This window comes from Oryzias latipes, chromosome 6, assembly GCF_002234675.1.
Source record: "Oryzias latipes chromosome 6, ASM223467v1".
In the NCBI taxonomy this organism is placed as follows: Eukaryota; Metazoa; Chordata; class Actinopteri; order Beloniformes; family Adrianichthyidae; genus Oryzias; species Oryzias latipes.
Genome location: NC_019864.2, coordinates 17,047,790 through 17,071,911, shown reverse-complemented (window position 1 = coordinate 17,071,911; position 24,122 = coordinate 17,047,790). Strand labels below are relative to the sequence as shown.

Genomic DNA, 24,122 nt, shown 5'->3' with positions numbered 1-24,122 from the left:
GTTGTTGTTTTGTAATGCACACATCGTTTATCAAACAAACGTGATCCAAAGACTGAAGAACCAAATTGTGGGGAAAGTAAATCATTGCAACTGTAAAACAGTGAGCCATCAGTAGGGAGGGGAAGGGTGGTGGGGTTGCCTTTTTCTAACAGTCCCGCCCACAACTCAGAGGGGAATTTGTAATAAACTCTTGCCATTCTGCAGAAACTGTCCTAGAAAACAACCCTTTATTTTAGCAAAAAAAAAAAAAAAACATAATAAAAAAGAGCACTGGGGAAACAATAGATCAACAGATGATCAGAGTGGGACTTTAAAATAGAACAAAATATGACATTAGAGCTGGTTATAAATCTTATGACAGCCTCTGAGTCCACACCTTCTCAAGATCTACATTTGATCTACATCCACTGAAAAGCACCTGTTGTACAAATAAATAAAATGATGCATGCTTTTTTGAGTTTGTAGGCAGGCTTTTGCAGCAGGAACACACAACAGCTTTCCAAAAGGGCACAGATGTCATGCAGTTTGATATAATCAGATGTAGGTCACCATGCATTGCCACGGTCTCCGGAAAGTCTTGTGGAACTGCTATCGGACTCTCTGCATTCATGTTCGTCACAAGGTTAGATCTTGACATCCCAATCTGGCTCGTGGTATTTGTTTTCCTAAGTCTTCCTGACATAACCTTGAATTTGCCATCACAGCAGAAACATGAAGTCCTTGCATGTCTATCCTTGGCAGCACAACAAGTAATACCATGTTTAAGAACAAGAGAAATTAAGGTCTGCTATCTCTCAGCTAAAGTATGAAATAATCAGTTAGGATGGTTCAGTGTCAACGAAAAGTCCATTTAGGTACGAATCAATACATTTATTTAATTTAAGTGGATGGTTGGCATAAAAATGCATTTAAGTAAAGCTGAAATGTATGAAACTGTGTATGCATAGATGTGTGGGAATGGTGTGTGTTTTTTTGTATACATGTTCATATTTTTCTGTGTTTTGTTTATAACAATTGTATAGATTGATATATATATTTTAATATATATATTCTTGTTGAAAAATAAGATGCTTTGTCATTCATAATTACTTAAGGAGAAGGACTGAGAACTAATATAGTTAACTGTGTGCTATTGTATTTAACCTATTATTATTTTCTTTATTATTTAGAGGACATTTTCTTTTTGGAGATTTTGTTATCTTTTTTATGATGTTCAATTGAAATAAATGTTTTCCCGGAATCTAAGACTAAATCAAGTTTTTGGGGCCAGCATTTTTTGTTTGTTTCTTTGTAAAGGTTTTTTTAGGCGTAAAGAAAAAAAAAAAACTGTGAACACCTTTTGTATGAGTTGTCAGTTAAAAAACAGCAAATTTTTCACACTTCTTCGTATTGACTTCAAGGCTGTTGGGCAGACGTTGGCTCTGGCACACAGATGTTGTTTCTGCAGGATAAATCTGGGGGTTGAGAGGAAACCAGCACCAAATAATCTCACATAGCTCTGGTATTAACTCTATCTAATTTCTAGAAACTTAATCCCCCAGTCAAAAGTGCGCATGACTGAGTTTTTCAATACAGAGACTGCAGTGAAAGCCTGTCGACCTGTGCCTTTCATCTGCAGACAGTGCATGCAAGCATAACAAACATGCAGTTTCTTTACTTTCTAAAATGAGTCAACATACTGCCATGGAAGCCTTTAATGCAACCAAAAGGTCATTAATCAACCATTGTAAAATTTTCAACAAAAGAATTTAAATGTGCCACATCAAATTAAGTTTAATAATGATATTGAAAATAATAATAATAGTAATAAACAACTTTTTTGAAGAAATATTGTGTAGGTGCTTCTAAATATCCTTATATAGAGAAGCAGAGTTTTGGGCAATATGCCAGTATATTAAAAGAAGGTTAGGGTTGTAAACTTTATAAATTAAATTTTCAATTTTTTGTTTCCATTTCTTAGTGAGTTTCTCTTTTTGGTTCAATTTTAAATATGAATGAGAAAAAAGCCAGAGAAAACTGTTGCAAAACTAAAAGGGTGCAGATGGGACTGGGGGAAAACAAAAGGGGAACAAAGAATTTTTTTTAAAGTGACAGGTGAATAAAACTAAAGCTTTCAAGCTGCAGGACACTAATGTTGTTTAAAATCCTCTTTCTATTCATAACCAGTTGTCTCACACACAACACTTTAAAAAGTACATGTCACACCACTATATTGAATTGGATTGTTTTGTTTTTGTAGAACATTTGGTGTGGCATTTTTTTCAATCGAGCTCTTACTACGTCACAGCTTTCTGTCATAACTTGCTCTAATTTGACCACCTTCTATTTTTCTAGCAGATTCTAAAAATGTCTTAGAGTTCAAGGTCTGTGGACTCTGTAGAGTGAAGGGATGTGCAATGCTCCCTATCTGAGCTCAATAAGCATTTTAATCTTCTAAAATGACATCAAGGAAGAAAACATTTGTGAATGGAATACCGCCGCCATTTAGTGTATTCTGGTAGTTTGATGACCTCATTCTTTGGCTCATGGCATTACTGAACTAAGGATGGGAGATACATCAGTAAATTTGCCTTTTGTATCACTTTGGAAAGGGGTAAATTTAGAGACACTATATTAGATAACTTACCTCTATCGCTCCAGAGTGCAATCTCTATGGCAGCCAGCATATTTCAGGGTGTTTTTTTTTTCAGTTAACTTGACAACTGGTGTTCTACATAGCTATTATGTTCCACTCTGATTTTTTTTTTGTTCTTTTGCTTTGCATGCAAAAATCATCTTACTCTTGCTATGATCATAGTCATAGAATATACTATTTTCAATCTGATTTTTATTAAATATTGATTTTTGATCACAAGCACTAAAGATAGTTTTTCAACCACGTTTTCCTGAAAGGTTGAAGGATGTCGCTATCATTTTTTTTAGTTATGCATTAGGCAGTTGGGCTATACAAATGCTATACAAGCATACGACTGTACAAGTGTATACCAGTTCTTAATGGGCCTGCACAATAAATAGCAAATTCATCATTATCGTAATATCAAGCTTTGCAATACGAATATTGCAAAAGACGGCAAAAATTATGATAGATGGTTACCTTAAATGTGCTAAAACAATCTTATGGCAGCTTGAAGTATTTAACGAATCAAATAAATCCATTAATGATTTTGACCAATCGGATGGACCCCTTTTGTGTTAGATGCCTGCCTCCTATGTAAATGAGGGTTATTTGGAGTATAATTTAAGGTATCTTACTTAAATTAAACTGTTGCAGTGAAATGGAAATTATGTTTTAGGTGTTTTTGCTATTTGTTCATGTTTAACAAGTTATATCTTCATTGCAATATTGATCACTAACATCACAAATCATGAGTTTTCTTTATATTGTGCAGCTCTAGATCTTAGCCTAAATTTGGTTGTTTCAGCTGTCTCTTTTTTTTTTACAATAGTTAGAGCCTTAACATATCAGCATCATTTCCATAATTACAAGATGTGTCTTTTAGCATGACTGTTTGAGAAATAAACAGCTACTCTTTCCTTTATTTAAGGTTAAAAAAAGTGTTTTCAGCTAGGTTCAGATTTGTTTGGTAGGCTGCTTCCATGTAGACTTTAAATTCTAAAATGGAATCTGGGTTAGGGTTTTTTCACATCTCTGGAAGTAATTTGGTCCCAACTCCTGTTTGCAAATGCTCTTTATGTCTTTAGGGTTTTTGGTTGTGTTGTAGTTTTTTTTCCCAGTGAGATGACGTTTCAGAGACTGGTGGAGGCACTCCACGACCTCCTTCTTCTTGAAACACTCCTTTGTTGCCTTGGATGTGTGTTTTGGTTCATTGCCATTCTGGGATAAGACACCACTTTAACCTAGTTATCCTCTGAACCATTCAGATGTTCTCTGGGGAACTTCAAACAGGCCTATACACAAGAACCATGCAACTGCTGCAGGATTTCAGAGGTTTCTAGCAATTTTCTTGGTCACTTTGGCCCCAGCTACTTCATTATCATTGGCTAGATCCTCTATTGCAGTTCTGAACTACCTCAAAACTCTTATTGTCATTGAAACTGTATGAGTGGATCTGAAAATCACGTGTTTAGAGGTGTTTATTTGTTTCTCATTTATTTGGAGCTAATTACATCAACATTTTAATTTCTCTCATGGTAGCAGTGGTCTGCGAACCCATTTCTGCCTTATAGGACAACAATCTTGTTCCTGACATAACATGACAATTCTTTGGTCTTGGATAAGGTCAGATTCTTACTGGTGTATGATTAGTTACACAAAGACATGCTCTCAGCGGTTACCTGTGCAACACATGGGGGCAGGAGAACTTCAACTTATATATAAAAAATAGATAATAAAGTAACTTTTAAAAACTTCATGTTAAGATAAGTTCATCTAAATGTTTTGATCTTTTTTTTTAAATATAAGAGTAGAAGAAATAAACATTGCGAATGATTCGTCTAAGCATATAGACTGATAGGATTGGACTTAAGTGTGGATGCCATTTTCGTTTTACAGTGTCCAAGCTCATTTCACTATTTTTTTAGCTTAACTAAGAGGTGATCATGGTATCAGATAAGTAAAGGGTGATTACATTTAGCAAACACATAATTGAATGTTGATCATTTTAAAGTTATTGGCAGTCAGTAAAAACCTTAATTTAGACATTTATTAGTATTTTCAACTACCACTCATTTTAAACTTTATTGTTGTATGAATCTGAAGCTTCAAGGATTTCTTTAGATTGATGCAAATCTTGCTCAGTTTGTTTCACCACAGCAGCCTCTAGCGGCGGTTTACGGCAATTGACGGGTAGTTGAGCGCGTGCGAAGGTGTCGTCACTGCCTGACGCGAAGGCGCTGGGGGAGGAGGCGTGGCTTCGTTCTGCTGCAGCAGAGAAACATGACATGAGGATGAGCGAGAGGGAGGGAGGGAGACATCCTGATAGGAATAAACGGTTCGTCAGAGGTTGAGGAGGAGAAAGTAATGATGGGGAGCAATGACTGAAAACACAACGGTAAGAGCTGAAGCCGACGGCCTTTTTTTAATTTTAGGTATTGTTTCACCTTTTTAAATTCAAAATTCACATACTGCTTGAAGCAGCATTTCGTAGCTCGTTTGACAGTGAAAAAAAAGGCTGCCACTGCAGACAGGTGCACCTGCCCGTGTGCAAGTAGCACGTGCCTCGATGCGATGAACTTCAGCGTCCGCGCGATTACCTTTCATTTAGATCGAAGGCTGAAAGAAGTGAGGCCCGAAACCTCATCGACGGGCAGGCACGAGACGTTAGGAAAATGATGTAAACATGATGGGATGCTTAGTCACACAGACCTTTGTGGTGTAGCACCATTCATTAGCATTGTAATAAACACTCTATTGAAGATATATAAGAAGATTTAGGTTATGTTCAAATAAAGGTTATGAGGTACAAAGTGTAAATTTTTGTAAAAAAATGTATTATTATAATGTTAGCATTTCATGTAGGCTAGCTTTCTCTTTGTGTGAATGGAGATGACATCCTATCTTCCAATCACATACATACATGCATACATACATATTTGTTTTACATTATGGCACTATTTGCCGTTTGTTTGCATACATATTTTTTTTACATTATGGCACTATTTGCCGTTTGTTTGCATACATATTTTTTTTACATTATGGCACTATTTGCTGTTTGTTTTCCAGCAAATCGTGTCCAAACGCCTCAGTCAGGTCTTTGAAACAGGCAGCCAACAGCTGGTGTGTCTGGCATAGCACGGACGGTTGGGGTAAAGCTTTAGAAGTAAAACCTGTGGCTGCCAGGCCAAGCCAGGCCATGCCAGTCCTCCAGAGGTCTTCAGTGCAGCGGAGGGCGCCTGGCACCCAATCACTCCCCACAGTGACTTCTGCGCCTGTCACTGGCATTTAGCAACAGAAAGCAAAGTAGAGAGGACTGTTGCTGAACCAGGCTTGACTTTCATGTCTCTGAGGCAGCCCTGATATATCAAAACCGCTCCCTGATTGATGCAGAATGACAGGCTTTTGCAAACATCTGTGCCAATTATCTCTACCCTGAAAAAAAAGATGAGTCCCATGAGGGATCATTTTAGAAGCACTGAATGTGTCAAGATCTTATTTCATTCTTTAGGCAAGGTGGTAATAAGTAAATTCATCAAATTAAAACCTTGAAAAAACACATGCAAGGGGGTCTTAATCTCTTTTACCTGATTACCCTAAAGTTTAGTCCTTTGAGGAGATGAAATAAGGTCAAGTGTCCCCTGGGTAATCATGGCCCAATCACTGCACGGCTTTGAAGTGGGCTCGGTTCTTCAGACGTCTCTACAGGTGGGAAGGCGATGTCAAGTGTTCTGTCTGCTGGCGGAGGGAGGTCATCTGGAGGCCATCCCAGCAAACAAAGGGGCTGCTCTCAAACACCAAAACAGCAGAGACAGGGGGAGTCAGGAATCACCTGCCCAAACTCACTGTGCTTTGATTGAATGAAGGGCACAGGATATAACCAAGCCTTTCATCTCCTGTTTACCAAACTGTCATTTGCTTATATGCATTCATCTGTAATCTCTGCATGTTATAGACGCACATTCAATACAAAATATGTATTTAAAAACCTGTTTTTCAAAAAATAGACAAGCAAAGGCATTGTTATTCATTTTGTTTTAGAGTGAGGAAATATTTAAATAAACCAAAATAATAATACAAAAAACTGTTTTACATATTCATATGGTATAATAGTTAAATATTGTATTAAAATCATATTTATGACATTTTTTTAGAAAATCAAGTAAATGATTATGACTGGTGCAGAGGACTGAACATAATACCTGTTGGATAAGAAATATGAATTTGTTGTCAGAGCAAACATTGTTCACTACTGTTTGGTGTCTTTCTATGATAGCCTATTATTAGCTGCCATAAAATCACTGTTATCACAATGTTATGACAATAAAACTTCCTTTGGTTTGGCAAAACTCATATGCTGGATGACAAATGTAAATATTATTTAGATATCGTACCAATATGAAATCTGAAGGCTATGAAAGCAGCATTCCAGCATAGCTAACACATTTTTATTTCTTTACCCCATTAACACCAGGGGGGTATTCCAAAAAGCAGGTTATGCTAGTTACCACGGTACGTTTGAGGCTAAGGAAGCGGATAACCTCAGCTTTCGGTTCCAAAAATGGAGGTATGTTTCAGGGTATGTCAAGTTGCCATAGCAACTCATGCTCTGAACATAACCTGGTCCTGAGCAGGTTTAGTTGAAGGTTAGTTTGTTTTCAGAGAGGTGAAGCAGCATGATGTGTCCATTTGAAGATGATTTAGTGGATGAAGAAGCTCAGATAATACTTTTTCCACCATGAGAGGGTGATAAGACCACATATGGATGTTGGAAAGATAAACTTTTTTACATTGATCTAACTTAATTATTTGCTTCAGTTAAGATATATGCTTTGTTTTAGTTAAGTGAGCTTAAAAATAACACATAGTTATCAGACATTTATTTTACTTTCATTTAAATTAATTCAATTAAGTAGGTGTAACTTTGGTGCTGCTGTTAGATCAGCACCACAAGGAATTGTGGGATACCATTTCCTTTGCTTGTCTGAAGGGATTTGGGTTTAAGTGTGGGCTTTTGACCAAGTGTGCTGTTTTACTGTGAATGACCTATTTGTCCTGTTATGTTTAATTCTTTATGCATCATGAGTGAGAGGGAGGAAGAGGATGATGAGGATATTTAGCAACTCCTACTGTTACTTGGTGTAATGTTAAAGTCAGAGAAATGGTAAATGACATTATGTTTCAAGTTGCAAATCCATATTGTTTCTTCTATTTTATTGTTATGAAAATGAGAATATCTGCAGGCTCAAACTTAGACATATGAGAGTTTAAGAAGTACAATTAATTAAGATGGAAAAACATTTAATTGAATTGGAGTAATATGACATTTAGTAAGATAAATATGTAAATTTGAGTTGTAAAAAATATTGAGTTGGATAGATGTAAGAAATTATGTTAAAAAATTTAACACAATTACTTGTTACCAATTGAAGTAATTAATTTAAGTATATGTATATATATATTTATATATATGAGTCAAAATGAAAATAGAAATGAGATAGAAACTCCTGTGTTTACTTTGTCCGTTCTTTTTCTCAAAGCAGAAACTCTTTTTTTTTTTTGCTGATGCTGCAGCCGTATTACTTTTTTGATGGACGTGTAATCTTCATACGCCGCCATCAAAATCTCAGACTCCGTTTCACTGTATGATAGGGCTCTCTTTTTTTCTCCACGCGTTTCCATGGTGACTCTGGAAATCGGCGATCCATTGAGAATGTCTTTATGTACTTGCTGTGCACGCTCATTAACCCAGGATTATCAAGTCAAGCGTAATTACGCTAACTCATATCCAGTCTTTTGGAACCAACATACCCAGAGTGAGCAAGTTCAGGCGGATTTCAGCCAGAGTTCAGGGTTAAAGCCAGGGTAGTTTAAACATGCTTTTTGGAATACCCCCAGGGCTTTAGCTCCATTGTTTACATTCTTTTGACTACCATAACTTTAAGCGTTTACACAATTAGCATAATTCTAGAGGATTCTGAAGTGGAAAAAGCAGCTTTGGCCTGATATGCAACACTTTAATGCAGTAAAGTGTTTACGCGCTCAACATCAATTGATTAAAAAGTGGCTGTTATGCAACACTTTAAGTTAGTAATGTGTTGCATATCTGTGCAAAGCCAATATGAAAAGGCATGTTTCTTCTTATCAGAATCAGCTGATTTACGTTCATCGTGTAAACGGTCAAAGAGTCACGGGATGTTAAGCGTGTGTTAAAGAGCATCTTCATTTTTAAAGGATTAAAAGCATTGTATTCTTTTAGCAAATTGCTGATGTTTTATTAGCTTCTTTGTTATAAACTTGAACATGTAACCAAAGCCTAGACAGTTTAGTCTTTTTCCTTTATGAGACAGAAAAACCAAAATGTTCTTGTGATGCAAAAATATTACTGACCTATAATCATTTGCTTGATGTAACATTTTGATTATAGTTGAACAATCTTTGTTGACAATTTATGGAGATTTTCATCAGTTTATAACACCAAAATTGGTTTTCAGGGCTTAATTCTAAACAGGAATATTCCTATTCAGATGTGAGTGCAGTAAGCAGAGGATGTGTTTAAAGGCCATGTTGGATAAATGTGTGAACTCGTGTTGCCTCTGTCGGTGTGGAGGCTGGGAGCAGAGAGTGGCCTGTGGAGATGCCTGCCGTTGTAAGAGTCCCCTCACAAGGCCCTGGAGGGCTCAGCCACCCCCTACCCCCCACCCCCATCCTGTCTGGAATCAGCAAGGGAGCAGTTTAAAATCAAACGGGACGCTGTTGCTTCAGGTACCCTTGGAGATGCAATTTAGATTCATGCAGGCCCACAAAATTGTTCATTTTCATTCTTTCAGGAAAAATAGGTCAGACTTCCGTTTCATGAGAAAACTGCCCTGCTTTTGCAGACAATTCTGCAGGTCTGCATTTGGTCTTTCTTATCTCAACTTTACTTCCATTAAAATATATGTTAGCAGAAAAATACAGTCCTGAGATGAAAAAGGGCAGGGATTGTCAATGGTTCTTTGTTTTCCAAATATTTATTTTAGTCTATTTTTAATATTGAAAATAAATTGACGAATTATCTTTTTTTTCTCCATTTTCTTATTTCACAAATTTCCCACGTGTGGGATCAATAAAGTAATTCTGATTCTGATAAGCCACTGCTTCTACTATCTCTTCCATGAACTCCATTGGTGGTACACTGCAGAGCAAACGTTAGTGCAGATATTTTTAACATTTCCTCTGTCCTCGTTGCGTTCTTTCCTGCTTGATGATGAAGAAGAGACCTAAATTGGTCCACTTTCAGGTTTTCATGTTTCTAATACAAGGCAGCAAATGCTTCTTTGTCATTTCAAGCCTGTTTAGATCAAGACAGTCATGACTCATCCTCCTTCTTGAAATGCCTTAACCCTACTTCTTAAACTAAGAATTCAACAACTGCTAGATTTCAAGGATCATTTAGTATTTGATTTTCTTTATTGGTTTTGAATAACAAATAGGGGTGTATCTAAATCGTCTCAAACAACTGTTTAGGACGGGAATCCAGACAGACAGATGGTGGTGGACTGAACAAATTCAGGCGTTTATTAAGAGGAAAAGGTCAGCTAAGAAAAAGTTGGACACTGAGAAGACAGATGACAGCAGACAGAATACATGGAGATGCAGCTAAGGAGAAGGTGAAGGTAAAAAAGACAGAAGGACATATGAGGACTTGTACGACGGGTTGGACACAAAGGAAGGGGATCAGGATCTGTACAGGTTAGCAAAGGTAGAAAAACAGAGATGGGAGGATGTGCAGCAGGTTAGGAGGAGTAAGAACTGGGATGGAAATGTGTTGACATGTTCCACAAGTGTGGTGGAAAGATGGAGGGAGGATTTTGAAGAGCTGATGGATGAAGAAAATGGTGGAGTGCACAGAGAAGGGGCTGTTGCCAAGCAGGAAGTAGCAAAGATCAGTAAGAATGAAGCGAGGATGACATTGAAGGTGATGAAGAGTAGAATGGCATTTGGTCCTGACAATATTCATGCAGAGGTATGGAAGTATTGAGGAGGGGCGGCGGTATAGTTTTTTGAAGAATTTTTTGATCCTCATTTTTAGAACGAGAGAGATATGCAGCATTGTGGAAATTACAGAGGAAAAACCTGTCACAAAATGAAGTTATGGAAAAGAGTAGTGAAAGTTTGGCTGAGGTAAGAAATTAGCACATGCTTGGTTTCATGCCAAGGAAGGGTACCATGGTAGCTCTTTGCTTTGAGGATACTAGTGGAAAAGTACAGAGAAAGTCAAAAACAGCTGCATTGTGACTTTGTAAATAAAGTTTATGAAAGGACAGAGAGAGGAGAGCTGTGGTTTGTATGAGGAAGTCTGTAGTGTCAGAGAAATTCATTGGAGTTGTGCAGGACATGCATGCGAGCTGGAAGATAGTGGTGAATTTTGCTGTAAGTATCACAGAAGAAATCAAGGTCAAGATAGGATTGCCAAGGATTAGCTTTCTGCTCCTTCTTGTTTGCAGTGGTGATGGCCAGACTGACAGACACGGTGAGACAGGAATCTCTGTGGATCATGATGTTTGCAGATGATATTGTGATCTGTAGCGAGAACAGGGAGCAGGTGGAGGAACATCTAGGAACATCTTGAAGACCAGCTGCAGGATGGGTAGGTTTAGGAATGCAAACATCTGGATGAAGCTCGTCTGCTGGACTTTAAATATGTAGTTTTAGTGTTAGATAAATTAATTCTTCTCTATGAGTTCTGGTAATCACCTGTCCGTCCTGGGGGAGGATCCCTCCTTCATGTGGGCACCTGAGGTTTCTTCGTTTTTTCCGGAATCCGTTTTTTTAAGGATTTTTTCCTTACCGCGAAGGAGGGTCTAAGGGCAGGGATGCCAGTTTAGTTTAGTCAATTTGTTAGTTCTATTTAGTATTTTCCTATTGAATTCTATGTATTCATGATCCTTTTGATTTTATGTTTTACTTTTTCAATTACCGATACGAAGCCCATCGAGACGACTGTTGTTGGGAATTTGGCCTAAACAAATAACATTGAATTGAATCAGAGAACAGTTCATATTAAATGTTTTGGAGAAGAATACTGGGAAGTTAGAATGCGATAGTTTGGATACATTCAGAGGAGATACAATGATTATGTTGCCAAAAGGATGCTGGTGTTAGAGCTATCAGGAAGGAGGTCGACCGAGGAGGTTCATGGATGCAGTGAAGGACATTAGGGTGGTTGGGGGAGAATAAATTTAGTATGAACCTGGACGGAGGCAGAATATTCACTGTGGCGACCCCTAAAGAGAACGGCCAAAAGACTAGGAATAAGAATGCATTTTGATTGATTAAGATTAGATAAGGAACGGCTAACCTAAGCTAGTTCTTTTATCCACCTTGCCCATACTAGTAAACAAATTTCCTCCACACATCTCTGATAACTAACCGTTGTTACTTTTGGCAGACTGACCACTTTGCAGTTAAAACATTGCCTGTGTTACTGCTTTTAGCATTCATACAAATGACTAATTAGAAAATTGAAAGCTGCTATTAAATGTTATTTTTTTAATCAGTTAAGAGTATTGAGATCTTTAGATGTATTTTAATCAAATCAAAATCAAATTTAATATTTTAATTTGTAACACAAGACAATTATAATCTTTTCTTGTAAGGCAGCACAAATGTCTCGTTCATTATTATTGTGCAAAAGGCAGCCGTTAAACTTTTCCTTCAGAAAGACACATGTTGAGCTACATACAATTCTGGTTTTAAATGGCAGGCGTGATAAGAGTTAGAACTGGATCAGTTCACAGATTAAAATCCTAATTTCATCTCGAAATTAAACTGCCAACCCCGACAGTCAACGAAAACTTGTATCAGTGGAAACTACAATCAAAAACGGCACATTTCACTGGTTTCTGTGCCACAGTGGCAGAAGGGAATGTGAAAGATTCATAGAAACGTTTGTTGTGTGTAGCTGGAGTGAAACCTAGACACTTTATGACTTTTTTAGTCTGCCAAAGCAGAGATTTTAGCAAATAAATGGGACCACAAACACGCTGACAGGTTATACGGTTTCCCTCAGTTTTGCAGTGTGACCTGGTACAGTTTTATTTTGAAATCAGTCAGTTGGAATTCAGTTTGATATAAAGTTCACATCAAAATGGGTTCTTGTTCAAAAACCCTAAAAGAGTTACTGCTTTAGTTTGTTGGTTTTTCTCCACACAGCCCTGTGCCCACACTCTGTGAGAGCATAGAAACTTACTAATAATTTTCTCCCTTCAATTTACCAGATTATGTATTTTATAGGAATTATGGCGTCAGTCTGTTTGGAAAAACTGCTAAAGCAAAAAGCCTTCTTTCTCTTTGATTACAAACTGCTTCCTGTCCTCCCACTCAGTCAGTGGCAGCAGCTTATTCATTTGGCAGTGAGCTGCATGGTAAATCTTTTTTTTTTTTCCATTGTAGGATCATTACATCTAAACATAAAACAGATCAAGATGAACTCTAGTCCCTGAAAATGCTGTCAAGCAGTGAATGTTGGTTTTAACCTGCATATCCCTCTGTTTCCTGTGTTCTCTTCTTTTTTCAGAGATGTGGAATATTTCGTAAGCTCTGCCTAAAAGGGTATTTTTAACTTTGTTTCGACATGTCTTGCTGAATTTAAAGCACTAACAATGCTATAAGCATGGTCCCCTAACATAGTTCAGAGAAATTATTTGTACTTTCACATATATACAATGTCTTACCTCATACAGGGCAGATAATACATCTTATATAAAGTATTTTACTAAAGTTTTACAGAAATAAAACCATGTGACAGACTATTCAATCTTTTAACTTCTTTAAATATTATAATTAGAGACATATTTTCTAATGCAGTACAAGACTACTTGAAACATGAATTAGCAATGAATATAAAGAAAGAGGTCTTTATAATCTAGTTTACATTCTGTAGAGCCCACTTCTGTAAGGAGAGGCTTTTACTAAGAACAGCTGAAGTACAGTAGACTAATGCATGGAGAGAATATAGACAAACTGTAAGCACAAAAATTAATATCCATCCATTTTCTAAACCTAATTAGTCTTTCTTATGGGAGTCTACCCAGCTGCTGTTGGGCAAAGGTGGGGTTCACCCTGACCAGTCTGCCAGTCCATTGCAGGGCCACACAGAAACAACCAACCACACTTAAACTTAAAGGTATGGTTTTACAATCACCAATTGACGTATCAGGCATGGTTTTGGACTGTTGGAGGAAGCTGGAAGACATACGTATACATACTGTGCAGCAACTAAATGAAAAATAAATAGTAACCTTTTATAATTAACAGTAATAAAGATGTGACTTAGTACGAGATTCAAATTTATTTACATTATTTTGTACAAACATTTTAAACTCCAAATGGGCTTTTGGCTTCCAGAAAGAAAACTTAGTTAAATCACCAGAACTTGAAGTTTGTTGGTCTCAAAACCAAAATAAAGGACCTCATTTCCATTAGTGAACAGTACAAACCACCACGTCTACACATTGTTTTTAATTAAAAAAACAGGCTAAACAAAGTTTAAATATTTTTTTTTGGTTTTTTTATGTGTGACAATGAAAAAATTGGACTTATTTAGTATAAAAGAACCTACAAAACTTATTTTTAAATTCTCTAAGCATTATTTAATAATGCAAGACATATTCTTGACTTGTTTGTCGGAAAAGTAGTTTTTAATTTCATTGTAGTAAATAAGGTTCATGAGATTTCCCAGTACTTCATGTATTTGTCAAATGATTTGAAGATTCTAGTTGGTAAAGATAGATCTCAGAATACAAACAGATGTTAATGTACTGAAACAAAATCTGCAGTATTATCATAGTTGTGTTGGTGACAGTTATTCTATTAATCAAGAAGCATATTTGCAGATGATAGGAGCTCATGAACCAGCAATATTTTGAACTCTCTAAGCAAAAAAATCAGTGTAGTCAGTGCAAAAGTCCCCCCCCCCTCCCATCACCAAGTGTATTAGAATATAGCAGCTGGATTTTAGTAGCTGTTTCCAAGATGTCATGTGGCCTTGCTAAAGTCATTCAGCGAACAAGAGCGAGAAGTCTTGTTTTCCACTTGTCAGTGCATCGAAAGACCCCTTCAGGCTAGCTTTCATTAATCAGATGATCATCTGCTTTAGCTGAGCTCGATTGTGTCGTTGTGGTCGGAAAATGTGGGGCTCAAGTTTGAACACATCACTTCAATATACTTAACCATCTTACAGCTGTGGAACTCATCTATCTGCTTTTAACCTGGTTCCATTCCACGTTTGACACTCTGTCAATAAGATGGTGTGAGTAAAAAAAAAATAGAAAAAAAACAACTACTAAATGATCTTTTAACTGAGTGATGAAGCTACTTAAGAGTTATGAACAAAAAGAGGTTCAGATCATTTGACATATTTCAATGAAATAGTCGTTGAAACCTCTAACATTGCTAGGGCGTTGAATTTAAAAGGTCAGTCCTTTCTGACTTTAGCATCTTCCTATAAAGATTTTTCTCAGAGTTTCCTCTCAGTGACAGTTGCATTGTCGCACTGCTCTCTTGAAGTTAAAGCAGTCCAGGAAGTTGCATTGGCCATTGTGGTGAGACAATAGAGCAAACTGACACTCTAAGACTTTATGATTTTGCAGCGTTTGATATCCCTTAGGCACAAAATCTTTATTTGGATGCACAGGTTTTAAATCTGAAGAGCAAAATGATGTTGATTTGTTTTATTTATTTGCTAGTTGCTGCAAGAAAAACTTATTGTTTATGCTTCTCTGAGTCCCGGTAGGCTCTAGATCTTACCGGCCGTGTAGAGGATGTCATATAAAATAACCCCACAAAAAACTGTTTTGCTCCAAGGGTCTATATTTTGTTTATTGAATCTTCAATTTTGTTATAAATTGATGACAAATCCATACATGTTTCCCTGGCTTTAAAGAATAAAAGCATTACTTTTTAACCTGCAGTGTCTGGAGGGGAAAAAACCTAGATGTTCTTTTGAAGCCTTTAACACTGGTGCTGGAAATAGCACATGCTCTTTGAACTACCAGTACTGTAACTCTTTCACCCTCTACAAAATGAACATAATACCAAAGGATTTTGAATTTGTGAAAAGTGCTGTATATCAGTGCAGAGGAATTTAAACTTTTTTAAAAGAATTTCAACAACAAAGCTGAAACCTAAATTAAAACCACTAAATGAAATAAAATGTACTATTACAGCTACTGTTTTCACATCACATCAGTTTTGACCCTCTCTAACACATGCTCTTTGACTTACCGTAACTCTTCACCGTTTACGCAATCAACGTGAATCAGAGGATTCCAACGCGGTAAAAAGCAGCTTTTCCTATCAGCGTGATATGCAACACTTTACGTTAGTAAATGCAACACTGAAGCTGCTGGAATTACATGTGAGTTACGATAGTCAAAACAATAGAGTTAAGGACTATAAAAGACTATGTATTGTTTTTAGTTTCACATACATGCACACAAGAAAGCCTTCTGTTTACTAAGTGCTCATGCATATGAAACCACTTCCAGTATTCTAACATGACTGAAGACCAAATGAAGAGCTCTGCACCGGCATTGGTTGAACCTGGTCGTCTCAACTAAAGGCTTTGAACTTGTGGAAGTACTTGGCTGCTTGGTTGTTAAAAAATACCACCACCACCACCCCATCTAATAACATGAATTTTCCATGCTGGTAAAGCAGGATGTGTTTCATAGCGTGCTAATATATTGCATTGATTATTAAATATTGATGCAAGATGGAAATGATGTGGTTTCCTGGAAGTGTGCTCATTTTTTCCTCAAACTCAATTATCCCGAGCCCAATATTTCCATGGCTGTATTTGTCTAGTTTCTGTCTCTGATAATTGAATGAATGTGTAAATGTCGTGTGGCAGCGTGGCTCTTCATCTGTCGTCAGGTTTTAGTGTTTCTGTCTTGTCTCATATTAAAATGTCAGGGTGCTATTGTGGAAAAAAGACTTTTGGCAATTTTTTTTAAATTAGCTTTCTTTTTTTATTATGACTGAGAGCGTGGATTGACATTTTTCAGGCATGTGTGTAAACACTGCAGAGGGATTGAATACCGCTTTTAAATCAGCCTTTTTGTGTATTGGTAGTGTATTGCGGAAGCAGTTGCTCTGTTAGCTTTGAGGCCAAAGACGTAGTGTAAACACAGACGTGAATGCATCTGCATCGTTTCGTTCTTGCACAATTTCATGCACTCATGCACGGGGGCATGGGAGATTATTGGTTGTTTATCTAAAAGGGAACACAGCCGTTTCTGCTGATTGCTGCTGGGCCGTTCTTTCTAGCCGCTTGCCTTGTACTCTGTGATGGAGCCACAGTTGGCCCGGCGAAGCCATTTGACTGTGCCAGAACAGAAGATTTGACTCTCTGCTCACCCTAAAGAATCTAAAATATTCAGCCCAGCAGAGCTGGGATCAGACGCTTTGAGATTTAAGTCATTTGGTTTGTTTAACCAACAAGCCCTGCTTCTCATGTCCAGCCTTTGCTGGTCCTGCTGCACTGCCAGTGTTTTATACACAAAAAGGCGCTCAGATTTTACACTGCAAGGGATCTGCTGACACAGTGTGTTGTACTTAAACAATGAACACATCAAATTTCAAATACACCCTTGGATTGGTCGTGCTAAAAAGTGATGTTATTTTGGATTAATTCTTCACCACATTGTCCACAGTGTTTCCGTTTTTAGATGTTAAAAAAGATAAAAATGATCAGAGAAGTCATTAACGCCATGAAGAGTTATGTAATGACCTTTACAGTATTTCTGAGTCATTGTTTAAAACTACACAATGAACCACATGGAAACTGTTGTGCCACTACGTTAACCCAACAATGTATCGTGATAAAAAACAATAAAACAACCATAACCTTAAAAACCAGATGTTCTGCTAACAGCAACTTCATCATGTGACAATAGTCCTTATCATTGCATCAGACAACTTGCCTTCTGTTTAGTGTGAAATACTGAGACCGTTTTGGATATTTTGTTTTTTTTGGTTTTCAAAAATGTATTTGATCTTTCAGATTTCTCCTTTTTTATTTCAAAAACGTGTTTTTATCTTGTTTTTGTTGTGCTTAATAATGTTCTTTCAACTGTGAGCTGGTTTATTTCTTTAAGTCTTCATGGTCTGCTGAAATTTCTCCGGTCATAGTACTTCAAATATGAATACTTTTTAGAAAATAAGAGGCATTTTTTTTAACTGGAGATCAAATCAATTTAAAAGATGTTAAACGGTTAACTGAAGGTTAACTGTAACCCTTGTGCTATCCTAGGCACTTTACCATTGGGAGTTGGGTCATCTAGACCCACTAGACAGTGCTCTGAACCTTTTTTCTTCAATGATTTATGATCTTCACTGGTGTCCATGGATTACATGAAATCTTTCCACCTTTATCCACCTTTGTCATGGTAGGGAGAACACGTCAATGCAGGGGTGGGGTCATCTAAGATAGCACAAGGGTTAAATAAAAATCAATTCAACAGTTAACTTACTTTTTAAATCCAGCCCAACATTTTCTAGTTTTGCTGTCTTGTTTTATCTTCAACTGTGTCAGCCAATCAGTAATGATACGTAAAGACATGGTGTTGCTAAAATGTTATGGAGGAGACTCTCAGGTTGTCCTAACATAACATATCTGTCTTCTAAAATGAACATCAAAGACCAGTTTTGTGGTCTTTCTACGTCTCTCCAAAATTTTTACTTGAATATTTTTTTTCACTTTGCATGTATTTTTCTGCATTTACATTATGTTCCTTCTTTTTCTGTTAGACACATTTGAAATTAATTGTTTTTTGTTGTTTATAATGCATTAATTTATTCCTATTTTGTGTGGACGGCATTTATTAAAATAAAATGTTTTTTTTTGTTTTTTTTAAAGAAAAATGTTTTAGGATTGTTGTTGAATAGAAATTTGTATGAATTAGATGCAAATAAACTTATATGGTGGAATTATAAACTTGAGTTGACCTTGAACAGATGCCATTTGCTTTTTGGGTATTTTGCAGGCGATGGATATGACTGAACGTCTCAGTGTTTGCACACTATGTTCACCTCCCACCCAGTGTGTATCAGCCGTGCATGTGGGCGATCACTGCTGCTCACTATGGAGACAATTATCTCAGCTCTAACTCATCCTGTTACTTGTAAATTGCTACATAAGTCCAAAGACACGCATCATGGAAATATGGCCTCCAGCCTGTTTGCACATTTGGCTGGAACTTTGTTCAACTGCAAATAAGTTCTCTCATACAGTAAGATGTTTTTTTTGTTTTGCTGTCTTGTGAGACTGTGCTTGACTTGACTTTTGACACTTCTAAATCAACCCACTGATTGACTGATGTTGTAATACGGTGCAGCTTTATACAGTTTAGAGTAAGATAGGAAGAAGTGGGTGGGGACCTTTGTGCTTCTTTAAAAATGTTTGCCAAGTTCCCAGATGGTATTTAAATCCTTTCATGGTAGATGGGTATTAAAATTTAAACAGCTGAAAGGGTCTTCCGCTAAACTGTTTGCCAAAGGTAGGTTTATTGTTTTGTGGAGTGAAGTAAATCATCATTAACGGCATCTTTGATTTCTAAAATGCCCCCGCAGGTTTGAAGTAAGAGAATGGATTACTAATAGTTCATTTTACTCACAGTTTCTGCATTCCAAAGCTTAACAGATTGATAATATTCTAATTGTCCAAAAGAACATTTATATGAAGTATACCTCATTTGAAATTGGTAGTCATTTACTAGCTTTTTGATGTCTGCTTTGAAGTTCAAAGAGTAATATTTAGTGTTTCTTCCTGAAATTGGGCCTCATACTTACAAAAGTGCTGACTGGCCTTTTGGGTCACCATAAGAAGTAAAGTGTTTACTATGTGTTGCTGAGCTTTTGTCCCTGCTGTATTTATAATATATCTGCGCCTCAGCGTTGAGCAGAGAGCCTGAAAAATAGCCGAAACATTTAGGTAAAAGAAAAGGCAGCGGCCGCTACAAAACGGCACTTCCCACCTCTGAAGACTGAATGGGCTGAGACCACCTAATCATAAATAACAAGGGCAGCTGTCCATCTTTGACCCAAATATAAAACAAGCTGTAGTCTGTTACAGCTCACAACGTTGGAAATGTGTTTATGGCTGTATTCTTTTGACAGTTGATTGTAGTCGTAGTAGTAATACAGGGTTTTGGCAAAAGTGATAACGTTTCTTTGTATGATTGCATATGTTAACTTTTTACTGAAATAAATAATGCTAGTGTGAGTGACAGGATAATATTATTTAGTATAGGAACACATAATAGTTTAGTAAAGAATTTTATAGTGCAGTTTAGCACATTGTAGAACATTGCAGTACACTGGGGTATTATAAAATACTTATAGTGGCACTTTGTAGAATTTTGTGCCATATAGTATTAAATAGTGCAGTATAACTCATTGTAGTACACAAAGGTCAATCTATAATTGCTGCAAAGTTTATACATTCTTTCACAATACTTACTTTACTTTACTTTACTTATTTACTGGATCTTACATTTCTGGTGCTAATTGTCCTGATTTTGTCTCGTCTTGACTGTATTTATTTTTAACTTCTTGCACTGTTTTGCACTTTGTGCACTTTTATGTTGCTAAGGCAAACAAGACAACCTTCTGTCTTAGTTCCGTGCACCTTTTTTTTACCCTTTATTGTATGTAAGTATCACACCAGGTCCTGGAGAAACATATTTAATTTTGGGTCTGCTATAAATGGTTGAAATGAGAATAAACCCTCTTGAATCTCAAAGAGTATATTAAACAGTGGAACAATAGTACATTATGATATAGAATGATTTTTCTTCTTTATAAAAGATTAAAAAAGTAACACTAAAGAAGCATATTGCAGTTAGCGCATTGTTTACATTTTGTTATTTTAAATCCATAGTTGCTAGGCAATCGGGTAGGTTTTTTGGGGGGATGAAAGTGGGTCTACTTCGAAAAAATAAATAGTGATCCTGTATGTTTCCCCAACAACATTCTGATAATAAAATGAATTATAACTATAGTGATTCTGTAATCTGAAAATGAATTTTCTTTCATTTCTTTTCTCCAGTACAAACTGTCTGCATGGGCCACATTGTTGGTTCCCAGCAGGGAAAGTTCCCAGCACTGGTGGAGTCATAAAATGATTCTGTAAACTCTATTTGACTTAAATGCTTTTAGTGGTCTCAAACTGTTTCTCAATCCACATAAAGGAACCGTCAGATGTGCTCAAGTTAATGTTTTCTACCTAAGCTATTCATAAAATCAATATTATATCCCATAACTGTGTCAGTGTCCTGCTTTGTGTCCTTCATGAAACACAGAATTAAACACACGCGTGTGTGTGTGTTGTTTTGGAGGCTGACGGATTGTGACAGATGCTTTACAGAAGTGCAGTTGGAAAATGTTATCATTATTATGACAAGTGTAATGATATTTTTTGCTCCATTTCGAAGCCACAGCGGGACAGATTTAACCGTGGCAGTCAGCCAGGTTAATCAATGAAATGAAGGCACTGCAGTGTAAGGGAGGAGTGACTCATATTTCTATGGTGCCATTGTGAGTTTTCTTAAAAAATAAACAGGATGCACACTACATATGAACCTTCTTTGAAAGTGAATTATGCATGCATGCGCCCAGAGATATTTCAGTACTGCTTAGGAGAGTTTTGACACTAACTCCTCAGCACTTGGCAGCATGCTGCTGAAGTGATGGAGAAGTGTTGGCTAAAGCTGTCTTTTGGACGATGCCATGTCATTCGTTTCTGCCTTTTTTAAAGCCTCTTCAATAAAAAAAAAAAAAAAGTGTGATTCTGTCTTTGTTTTTCTCAGAGTGCATCACCACACTTCTGTTTTTCATTATCATTAGAAAAGGGAAAACATCATCCATCCTTCTGTCCATCCATCTTTTAGCCCTACTTTTTCCTACGCAGGGTCAGAGCAACTTAAGGGCAAGCCAGCTTTTCAGTTTTGCTGCTCAACCATGATGATATATATGTACTAAACAATTGTGATATCTGATTATTTTCCTTTTCCTCTTTATGTTTCAGGGCTCTCTGAATTACCAGAGTCTATTTTTCCATCGTTACCATTGAAGCCATGGACTAGAGCTGAGTGGTCTGGTCGGTCCTGTGGTCTTCAGATGGCCCCCCAACAACTGTCAGCCAATATACTGAACGTATGTAGGGTGACTCAGTGTCGGCCTCTGACTCATATACACCTCCAGTACATTTCTATTCAGCTCTTCTATGACACTCCACAACAGTATGAAGACTTAAGTAGATGTTGTCTTATTCCATTAAGAAAAACTTCACCTGGAATGAACTTGTCATGTAATCAAACTTGGTGTGCCAAAAGCTGTTCCAATATTCTGTTCTTTCATCAGAGGTTCAGAAGATTCCAGAAGCTCTTGGTTGCACTGGCAGGAGCCATCTGCTCCAGTTCCTTTTTAAACAGATCTTCACCTAGTTTTTGCTGTGGTTATACCATCACAATATTTCCAGATACAAGTAAATATCAAGCCTCCTTGTTTGTTAAGTTGCATTTACAGTCCCATTTAGATAAATGCAATCTGATAACCAATCACTAATTACTTCTAAAATTGTTTAACGGGAAGCCACAATGTGGTAATCGTGATAAAATCTGTGAATGCTCTTTAACTCATTCCCTCAGAGGACTTGTTCTTTCTGATCAATCATGTGATAGATACCACCTATTGGTAGAGTGTCCTTCCTCTAAGACTGGGAGTTCATGGGGTTGGGTTTATACCAGACTTTAAAAGCAGGTTGAACGCCCTCATGCTTGACACTAAAGTATTAAAGGGTAGGATTGGGGGTTTAAACCTCCAAAATGATTTCTGAGTGCAGCTGTGACTGCAGCTCGGTGTTCCCCCAGGGGACGGGTCAAATGCAGACAAGCAATTTTGTCACATTCAGTTGTGTTTAAAAATAACTGGACTTTCAAAAGAAAACAAATGGAAAATATCAGTAAAAGGAAATTAGACAAATATTTCTTTGAGTTCTTATTATTAATTGCACCAGTGGTTCAATTTTCAGAACTAACTTACTTTACACCAATGCCTTTAATTCCTTATCATTCTTGGCTAATTGGAAATGTGACTCGTCTCTCCGGGTCTTTTCAGGCTGTTTATGCCTCCACACTGAAGCAGAATTTGAGATTTTGACTCTAAGACATTGCAGCAATGTTGTCATCTACTGCTTCTGTCAGTTTTGTCATCGACTTTTCATTGTGGGTGGAATCATCGTGCAGCAGCATGACCTAGTTGTGGCTAAACTTTCACCAGTTTCACTTTACAGTGCTTTGATGTCCTGAAGAATTTTTAATTTACTCAGTGGGGGCAAGCTGGTGTGAAACAAATCCAAATCATCACTCCCCCACCACCATGTCCAAGCGATAGCTCTTTTTTCCGTCAAAGACGTAGTGGTATGCCAGTATGGAATACTCTGAATCTTCTGATTTATTGAAAGGGGTTTTCAGATCAACAAAAGTTCAAAGTTCTCATTGGTATGGCTGCCAGTTGGGATAAGTGCATCCCAACTGGCGCATGCGGATAAATAAAAGTAAAAAAAAGAAAAAAGAGTACAGTACAGTACAACAATGATTACATATTTTCCAGTGAAGGATGCACAAAAGAAAAGCATAATGTGCTTTTCTTTCTAGTATTGCTTTTAAAACAATTTGGGCAGCAAGCTGAACAGACAAATGATTCAGGTGAGCGGACAACAGCTGGCATCTGTACTCGCTGTGCTCAGGATTTTGCTTAATGCGAGATGTCTTGTTCTCATTTATTTTTAAATAAATGTGATTTTTTTATGACCTTAGATATTCAAAACATGCTGTGGTCCACAAACATTTTTCATAAGAAGCTGATTTCTGACTTTGATAGAAAAAAGCCCCGTTAAATCAAAAGGAATACATTTGTTATTGAATGTGTAAAATGTATGGTTTATTTAAGTGAATTTTTGTTAACAAGAAAACTAGGTTCTGTATTAAATAAAGAAAAAGAGAACACTAAGTTATTTTTTAAGAACTATATTCCAGATATTTTTTTATTTGGGAATTTTAAACATCTAACTTTGCTCAAAAAATATGATGCTTAATTTTTAAAACCACAGAAAGAAACTTAAATTGTTGCTGAAAGGCTCTTTATGATACTCACCAAAGTTTTATGTCATGATATATTTAGTATTTTTTAATATAACTGTGCCTAGAGATATATTTATTGAAACAGCCCAGTGCAGAAAGTTTAAAACATTACAAAACTAAACTAAACCCTCCTATACAAAGCAGTTCTAAAAAACAAACATCAGCATTTTTTTCTTCGTTTCCTGGGTTTTCATGCCACCTTGCACCAAGCAGTCTTCCGTGTTCACCTCTTGTGAGAGCCTGATTCATGTTTTTTTCCTGCAGAAGCAGTGATAAATGTCATCGCGATTAAGTGGAAACTGGACACTAAGCGGATCCTC

General features: G+C 36.9%; 1 protein-coding gene across 1 annotated transcript in view; it reads left to right on the top strand.

Annotated features, from left to right (window-relative positions):
- Positions 1-4,880: 4,880 nt before the first annotated feature.
- The window catches only part of otud7a (OTU deubiquitinase 7A), a 40,496-nt gene continuing 21,254 nt past the window's right edge, over positions 4,881-24,122 (top strand). Inside the window, exons 1-2 of the mRNA XM_020704053.2 lie at positions 4,881-5,012; positions 21,687-21,814. The gene's annotated coding sequence lies outside the window, so the exon portion shown is untranslated. The remainder of the gene's footprint in view (positions 5,013-21,686; positions 21,815-24,122) is intronic.